This window comes from Camelus bactrianus, chromosome X (genome assembly GCF_048773025.1).
Source record: "Camelus bactrianus isolate YW-2024 breed Bactrian camel chromosome X, ASM4877302v1, whole genome shotgun sequence".
In the NCBI taxonomy this organism is placed as follows: Eukaryota; Metazoa; Chordata; class Mammalia; order Artiodactyla; family Camelidae; genus Camelus; species Camelus bactrianus.
This window is the reverse complement of record NC_133575.1, coordinates 103,845,933-103,854,783: the sequence shown is the minus strand read 5'-3', so window position 1 is coordinate 103,854,783 and position 8,851 is coordinate 103,845,933. Positions and strand designations below refer to the sequence as shown.

General features: G+C 49.6%; 1 long non-coding RNA gene across 1 annotated transcript; it reads left to right on the top strand.

Moving 5' to 3' along the window:
* The first annotated feature begins 1,037 nt into the window (after window positions 1-1,037).
* Window positions 1,038-8,194, top strand: LOC105079680 (uncharacterized). Its single transcript, XR_006719534.2, has 3 exons — window positions 1,038-1,154; window positions 1,928-2,040; window positions 2,615-8,194. It is a non-coding gene; the product is annotated as an uncharacterized LOC105079680 (long non-coding RNA).
* The last annotated feature ends 657 nt before the right edge of the window (window positions 8,195-8,851 follow it).

Here is an 8,851-nt window from a genome sequence, read left to right as displayed (position 1 = left end):
GGACAGTGCTGGCATTTGATCATCCTTCCGACGAGCCCTGGGCACTGTGACTGTGCAGGCCAACTGACATGACCCGGTGGCTGTGTGGTCTACCCACCTCACTGGAGTGGAGATGAGTTAAGCACCCAAGGTAGTCAGCCCTAGGGGAGTGGCAGCTTCTTGTCTGCAAGATTCACCAATGGAAGGCAGCTGCAGAAATCTCTCAGCAGATGGCCTCCTGGAAAGAAGGGGCTTCATCTCACTTTGCATGATCATGGAGCTTAGGGACCTTTGCTGCAGAGACATGAAGTCCCCGTATCTTTCTTCTATAGCAACAGGAGGAATAACTCTTTTTGGGCTAGGAGTGGGAAAGAGCTAGAGAACTGATTATGCCTGGGTCTTGAAGGGAGGGCAAGAGTTCCACAGACAGAAAGGTGGGAAACGATATAAAAATCCTGAAAAAGGTGGCTGGCAGTTCTTTGGATCCATCGCTAGGACCAATCCTGGGAGGCTGCCATGCATTACTTTGTCCTCGGTATTCCCTGACCTCCCCCTAGTGTCTGCAACCTGAACTGACTTGCCAAAATTCCAAGTACAAACCTTGGGTCCTTCACACACTGCCCAGCCCTGTACTATCCGATCCCAGAGCTCGCACGATTCCCCTGCATCTCTGCCCTGATGTTTCTTCATGTCCGTATCTAATAGTGAAGAACTCACACTTACCTGTCAGGGTGGAAAGGGTAGAGCATGGAAGGTTTCCTGGAGGAGGAGACCATTGATCTAGGGCTGGGTAAAGTGGATAAGCAAGATTTCCAAAGTCTGAGATGACAGGAAACAAAGGAAAAGATACGTGCCAAGGCTTCAGAAGTAGACCCAGGCGTTGATGAATGGACACAGATGTAGAAAGAGAACAGTATGAGCAATAATTTCAGTGCTTTGGCTGGGCTTTGAGAAATGGGCACTTTCCAGCAGGACACCTGGGGGGAACGGACAACCTCGCCGTCAATCATTGCAGGCCCACCAATCACGATGGCGGGGGCGGGGCCGTAGGACGTCCCCGACGCCTTACCACGTAACCGCGCTCGCGACCCTGGATTGTACAGCGCGGCTTCCGTGGACCGTTCCTCCGCGTGATGAGGGGACATGGCGGCTCCCTTTCCAGTGACCTCAAAAGTGTAAGTTTCATTGATTTCACTTCGTAGTGGGCTGTCCGCCGTGTGATTCGGAGAGAATCGGGTAGCTGGTGTGTCCGGGTACACTTTGACAGACGTGCGTCCCGGGCTCCTGGGCGGTTGGCGGAGAAGGCCTCCTGGCCGCGTTCGGCCGCAGTGCTGGGCTTTCTGTGCCAACGTGGTGAAACGTTCAGGACGTGTTCTCTGTTTAAACGCGGGTCTTGGACCGCCCCCTCCCCCAGGTCGTGGGCTTAACGCTTTGCGGTGTTTGCGGCGTAAAGGGTGGAGAGGGCTGGCGCGGCTGGCCGGGTCGGGGTGGGTGTGGGTCCGGCCCAGCGCGGTGGCCGTTGGGCGCCGCGAGCCGCTTTTGCCTTTCGCTGTCCGGGGTCGTTGGGTGGATGGCGTCGCCGGGGATTTGTTTGCGTCTTGGTCTTGGCCGTTTTCGCGAGATTGCTTACCAGTGACAGGCTGCCTTTGAGCGCGGTTTTGTGTTTCATTTAACCACACGGCTTTAAGGTTAATAACATATGTTGGTTGAATTTCGGAATGGTCGTCTTCATGTGTTGCCTGAAAAAGAAAAAAATGATGAGAATTTCAAGGTGAAAATGAGTAAACAGGTGGCCTGGTCCTTAATCCTGTTCCTCGGTTCCCTGCGGGTGCTGCGGTTACAGACACGTTGACTTTGTTACAATGTCAGCTTTCAGAATAACGTGATCTTGACAGTTTCCCATCGAAGTTTGGATCTGACTTTTTGTTGTGGTTGGAAACTCTTGCAGCGGCAGGCAGCAGCAAGGTGGCCTGGATGGGACTGTGGGAAATAGACTTCCAGGCTGTGGACACTCAGCGGCTCAGATACGTCTTCCCCTAGAATGGCAACATGGATCGGAAGGTAATTTAAAGCATTTCTATCTATGAAAAAGGGTAAAGATGGGACCTGTGGACCACATGGGTGGTGGGAAATGGTGGCCTGCCAGAGCACGCCCACAGCTGCAGGGTGGACATTTATCTGGGAGGGATCCTGGAAACACAGGATACAATGAAAGTAATGCAAAGGTCAGTCCTCCTTCGGATGTTCACCCTGCCATGCGTTCTTGGCCATGTCTTTGCTTGCAGACTTGGCTGGGACCGCACATCCTGTTTGATCCACAGTCTGCAGTATCTGAGTCTAAAAGTTTCATAGCTCTTTCTCACTATCTTCTTTGAGCTTCAGTTTCCTGTTTCGCACAGCAGGATTCATACCATGGTGTCATGGATGTTGTGAGAATCAAGTGTGATGACCTCGGTTAAGGGCTTAGCCCACAGGTGGTGCTCAAGGAATCCCGACCCCATTTCCGGAGTCCACATATTGGAGCCGAACACGCTGGTGTTTGGTTCAACTCTCCTTCTTACCACTGCTTCCCACTCTTGTCCAAGCTCTTTAGCCTTTGGCATCTTATCATTGAAATGGTTGTTCCCTTTCTCAGGGCCAGCAGGCTACCTTAGAAGTTACTCAAGGATCTCCTCGGAAAGCACACCTCTTTAATCCAACTGTGAAGCAACAGGGACGCCCAGGACGCCAGGCTTTTCCTTCCTCTCAGCAACGTTCTGCTCTGATCAACTCGACACCTTACGTGGAGGCGGCTGTGGCTCAACACCTGCACCTGTGAGGACTTTGTAGCGCGTGAACCCTTGCAGGCAGAGGGTGCCTGTAGCCTGGCAGTGCCAGAAAGGTCTTCACTTCTTTCCTTTTCTGTATAAATCACTTCTTTTCTGTGTGGTGTTGAATTTATCGAATTCCGGTGAAGACATTTGGTCATTCGAAGGGGCGCTTGTAGCAGGGGGTGGGCGTTAAACAGAAACACGCACTGTTCTGAAGTGTTCTCAAAGAGGCTCGTAACCCTCAGGCTCAGCAGCTAACTCTGGTTCCTCTACTTCCTCTGCTTGCCTATTGGTACCAGTTTCAGCCAGAACCTGGCATCATAGAAGCTGAAGTTCAGCCACCCGAGTTCAAAGTGCACGTCTGTTAATTGAGGAGAAGTGAGAGTGCCTAGCCTCTTCCCAGCACATGGGCATCTCCTGCTCTTTTGGTTTATCCCTGTAATGGGTTAAATTACTTTAAATCCTTGGAAGATGGGGGTCATGGTTCATTTCTCACTCAGTGAAAAACTGAAACATATGCTCTTCAGGAGAGGCTTTATCCTGACCAGTGTTCCTTCACCAGGAGACATGACGGTGACCACACCTGGCTCATTTGCTAGTCAAAGCAGTTGTGAAACTTACCAGTAACCATGGCGCCTCCACTTCCTTCCACACAGATTTGTGCCCGCTGCCGTCTGCAGTCTTCCTGAGTCTTCTCATTGGAGGGCCTAAATGCATTTTTTTTCATTTTCATTTGCATTTGCATTTTGTAGCACCTCTATTGTGGTGCGGTTCCTGTACAGTAAAGTGCATGTATTTCAAATGTACAATGCGATGGGTCTTGCAAGATGTATCCACCAGAAATGAACTGTTTGGTGGGCGATTCTGCTGAGTACTAGCGCTGTAGGAAGCGGTCACAAGGCAGGGCATCCCTAACAGGCTTTTTCTGATTGGTGGCAACCTCAGGAATTGGGACCCTTGAGGAGGGAGGAGGTGATACTACTGAGACTCGAGCTGGATGGAAGCTGGCTGCTTAGTTCTTTGCCCGGGAGCGCATTCCTAGGCCTGCCTTGTCCTGAGGCGTGTGCTCCATCAGCATTTCCGCGCGTGTGGGAATGGTAACGTACTGTTGAGTTTTTAAGTGCGGTCTCCCCCGTCAGGCTCATGTTTGTCTTAACTATTCCTTCATGCCCCTTGTTTCTGTGGGTGACAGGAACAGAATGGGTAATAGTGGACACTCGAAGGCAAGGCCTTTTGAAATGAGGTGTCTTCCCTGTTGTACTGATTCCCTGTTACATGCAGACAGTAGTTGACTTGCGACAGCAGCAGGCATTTTGAGAGGCTCGTTAGCCCACTGGAAATGATGATGTTGGTGGTGGTGGTAGCCATGATGGTGGCTGTGGCGGTGAGGGTGCTGATTAAGAAAAAAAGCCACAGCTGTCACTGGTAGAAAGCTGAATAGAATGGAGAACTGTCCTTAGTTCTTTTCATTGGTTTATTACCGAATCGTCTCAAACCCTGTGGTTTAAGGACTGGTAGGGTCTCTGTTTCCCAGAGAACAGTCATGGTGTGCAGAATGGATTTTGCCATGGTAACAGAGCCAGCAAAACTGTATAGGGGGCATCATAGCCAGGTTTAACGGGTCCTGTATCTTGTGGTATTAATCACTAAGCTGCGAGAAGCCTTCTTACGTAACATTTTCTTGCGTGAGAAACCAGCGGTTACCCACACCTCCGTGTGCTCCCCCTTTCTGCTGAGCGTGGTTATCCCGAGGTCACACAGTGTGTTTTTGCAGTAGGAGCCACAAGTGGTCGTGATAATGTCATAAAAGTTGGGAGAATACATTTTGAACCAAATGGCTTTCATGGCTGAGTTGCCGGCCACCATGATTGTCGGTTCTTTTTGAGAGAAAATGACAGAGGGTAGAGGGCCAGACAAGGGCCGGAGCGTCCTGATCAGGAAAGATGGAATACCTAGAGGATAGGTCCTTCCTTCAGAGGCCTGCAGCCTGCAGGTGGGGAGAGGACCGGGGACAGCAGCACTGCAAAGAGCTGCTCGTAGAGATCGAGGGCAAGGGGCTGGGGTGTGAAAGTTATGAGAAGCATCGGCGTTCAAATAAGTGTCTTGTGCCCCTTCCGCATCCCTGGTACTGCCTGGGACCGGCACAGCACGGGGACCAGGGTGTCAGTGCACGTGGCTGAGTGCGCCACGAGAAGGCACGGCCTTGTGGCAAAGAGGAGACTTTCGTGCTGGGGGGCTGCTCCTGATTTTCTAGCATCCCTGAGGCTTTTGGACTTTGCTGCTAGGGAAGTTCTTGTGCTTGTGCCTCATGCTGTGCCCTGCCTTAGGCTGGGGAAAGTGGCTCAGGAAAGGTGGGCCTTCGCCCTCCTACGCTGGGGCCTAGCACGGTCCTCCGAGGGAGTCTCCTGAGAGGCACCTGCTGACGCTGATGTTGAACGTGGTGAATGATCCCACGTGGGCGAGCTGACCGCCCAGCGTCTCATGTTGTACTGAGCTGTGCTCCTCAGAGAGGCTAATGAGAGTGAGCTGCTGTTGCTGGTGTGTTCTGATACTCTGGCCAGACAGCTCTCCTGTCGACACTCCCGTGGCTCGGATGCCTTGTTGAAGTCCTGCCCAGGGCACACACCGGCCACGGCTGCGTGGGGGGCGTGGGACGTGTTGGGTCCGGGGGAGGAAGTTGGCCGTGGCCGGTTGTCGGGCCTCGGTGCTGATCCGAAGGAGCTGAACAGAACCAGTCCCAGGCTGCAGGGCAGTGGCGAGTTGGGGGTCCTTAAGATTTCCACTTGCATGTGTGTGGATGCGGTTGGAGCGTGTCCGTGTTCGCTGTCTGCCCGCTTCCGCTGAGACACTCTGCACGTGGGTTGGAAGACAGGCCCCGGGGGAGGGTCCCGTCAGTGGACAGTGCATGAAGCCGGGGCGTTGGGATCCTCGGGGACAGGTGCGGATGAGCCTGGACGTCCAGGGACCTCCCGGGTCAGGTGTCCGGGCTGGAGGAGGGAGCCCTCCTATGCTTCTTGCTGAAGAGGGCACCCCCCCCCCAGGCCGTGGCTGTCCCGTCCCCAGTTTATGTGCTGGGAAGCATTGCTGCTTGGTAGTCTGGCCCCTTTGCCATTTTGGTCTCCCTGTTGGGGTAGCTGACCCTCCCTCAAGGGGACCTTGTCTGCACTGTCAAGGAAGAGGCAGTGCTCAGCAGCAATGAGAATTCGTGCATTGTGCGTGACACTGCGCTACCGGAGGGGTGGCAGGGGATGGGGGTTGCACTTTGAGGAGGGAGGGGTGCTGTGATTTCCCCGTTTCGGGCTCTTCATTTCTCTCGATTTGTGAAATCTGGGTCAGCACGTAAGTGGTCCAGCAGGGATCTGTGGAGGGTCAGCGAGTATGAGAGTGACTGTGGGGAGGACAAGGGGCTTTGGTGTGAAAGTTGTGGTGGGGGTTGGTCGTGGCAGGAATGTTCTCCTGTCCCCTTTCTCTGTTCTCCCACACTAACTGTGTGTGCGCATTGCTGGGGGACAGAAGATACTACTTGACACTGATCTGATATGAAAAATTATGGCTGTCTTGTAAAGTTGAGACCCTTGTTTTGGGGGCATGGTGATTTTCCATTTTTCAGGGAATCGTGGTTTTGTCTGCAGGTGAAGGGTTTGCTGTCTCACCCTTGTTTTGTCTCCTGAGACCTGTGGACAGTGGCCGCTGTGGGAACGGGTGTCTTCAGCCTGTTATACTATTTGGAGGGGGTCTGAGAAGGAATTGTTGTTATTTTTGCTGATTTTTTTTCTCCAGAGTCATTTTCTTCCTTCTTCACATAGGTTTAAGGGCTCTTGGGCACTACTTATGACGTTCCTGTTCTCCTGTTCTTCAGGGGGGTCTGGTTGCATTTCTGGTTTTAACTGCTTTAGTTGTTCTGACTTTACCTAGTTCTCAGTTATTGCAAAGATTTTTGCTGCCAGGTCCTTGAAGGAACATTCATGGGTGTAAAATTAGCAAGAGGCTCATGTAGCTTTTAAACAGATTTGCATAGATTGCAAAGGGACAGAGAAACAATTGACAAATTTTCCAAAGGAAATGTTTTAAGAAAAGGGTAAGTGAGAGGTCTTTCCCCTGTTTTTCAACAGGGATAATTTAATTTTTCTTATTTTATTTGCCCTTAGAACATACTACCATGAGATATCAGGTCACCTTGGACTGGTGTAGACTCTACCCTAGAAGACAGGGTGTGCAGTCAGTGTGCTGATCTCCAGGATATAGGATATAGTTAAAGCCAGGAACCAAGCGCCTGTGCTTCTCCTCCAGGGCTCAGAGTTGATGTGTTGTATACTGAAAAATTTGCTAAGAGGGTAATTCTTAGTCTATCTTCTGTCATGTTCTTCTTACAAAAAATACCACTACTATTAATTAATGAGGGTGGAATGAAACTTCAGAGAGAATGGGTGTGTTTAAGGCATAGATTATGATGACGGTTCATGGATTTATACTTAGCTCCAAACTCATTAAGTTGTATGTATTAAATATGTACAGCTTTTTGTATGCCAATCATACCTTCATGCTTCAGTAAAGTGGTTAAAAATAATAATAAAAAAGACCTCCTCATGATTACAGATGAATGCTCCCCCTCAAATGTTTTTAAATTTTAGAACTGAAGGGGAAGAATACTTCTACATGGGGAAATGGTAATGCCATTTACTGCTTCTGTATTATTGTTTTGCCTTGATTTTTCTATGTATGTGTAGCATTTGCATTGGCAGGGTATAAGGTTAACCTTTAGTCCATAGGACTTTGAATTTCATAGAATCGCAGCAATTCTTCGGAAGCCGTGAACTTCACCTGGAGGACGTACACTCAAGGAGTGGCCCTGTGATGTCAGCTGTTTGTCATTTGACCAGAAATTGACTTTGGGGTACTGTACCTTTGGGAATGGCTTGGACTTTGGGTGGTTTTCATTTTTTATAATATGTGCTTTTGTGCTTCCTCAAGAAATCTTTAAAAATATTTTACATAGGGGACATGTCAAAGTGTGTATGTACTGTATTTGGATTCTATAGGGTAGAAGGCAGTGTCTCGGGCTGATTGGTCTCTCCGGCAGGCCCCTGTTCTCTGACACCTTCTGTATTCTGTGTGACTTAGTTTCCTTGCCATAGCTACTTGGTTTGTACCTCTTCATCTTATGGTACTTGAGTCAATTTTACTTTTGTTATATTTAGAGTTTGTGATTAGACCAAAAATGAGTGATAGCCTGCAAAGGCTCCTTAATAACCTTTCACTGCAGAGAATATAATTTAAGAGACATACTGTTGAGTTTCCCTGAGCTGTCCTCATTTCTGCGTCTTTAAAATGTATCTGTTGCTTAAGTTTCTTGCATTTCGTAAAATACTTGTGTTCTTCCAATAAAATTTATTTGTTTCAGAAGATTTTGCTTGTAGATGTTTATTATTCACAATGAACAGCAGCATGATCAAGGAAGCTGTGGCTCTGCCATGTGCATCATTGCCTGAACCTGAGCCCAGAGCTATAGTATCTGATGCATTAAAGGGGGGTGGATATAGCTCAGTGGTAGAGTGTGTGCGTAGCACGCATGAGGTCCTGGGTTCTAGTCCCCAGTACTGCCATTAAATAAATAACCCTAACTACCCCCCCCAAATCTGATGCCCTAAGAACAGGAGCTGGTAGCAGAGGAATGGGGTCTCTAGGCCATGGTAGAAGTCCCCCCATTTGTTAAGCCCTCCCCTTTGTTTAGGGAATTATTTCCCTAAAGGTAGTAGGTAATCTAATGCCTCCCTATGAGAAATGATCTTTTACCAATTTCATGAAGGCCATAAACGCATATTTGGGGATTGTGGAGGTTGTGGGGGAGTCTCCTGATCCTCCCAAGGGTAAGGCAGAGGTAGGGTGACCAGCAGGGTTGTAGAGAAGATCAGTGCAGAAGCAGCAGGCACACATTTAATTCCTGGTGAAGCCTGCGTTAGAATCTTGGTTCCTTGTGTCGGAGGTATCTTTCAATATACCACACCACTAGGTCTTATAAAGGCTTGGTAATAGAATAAAGTTAGTTAAGTGGGTAGAAGAAT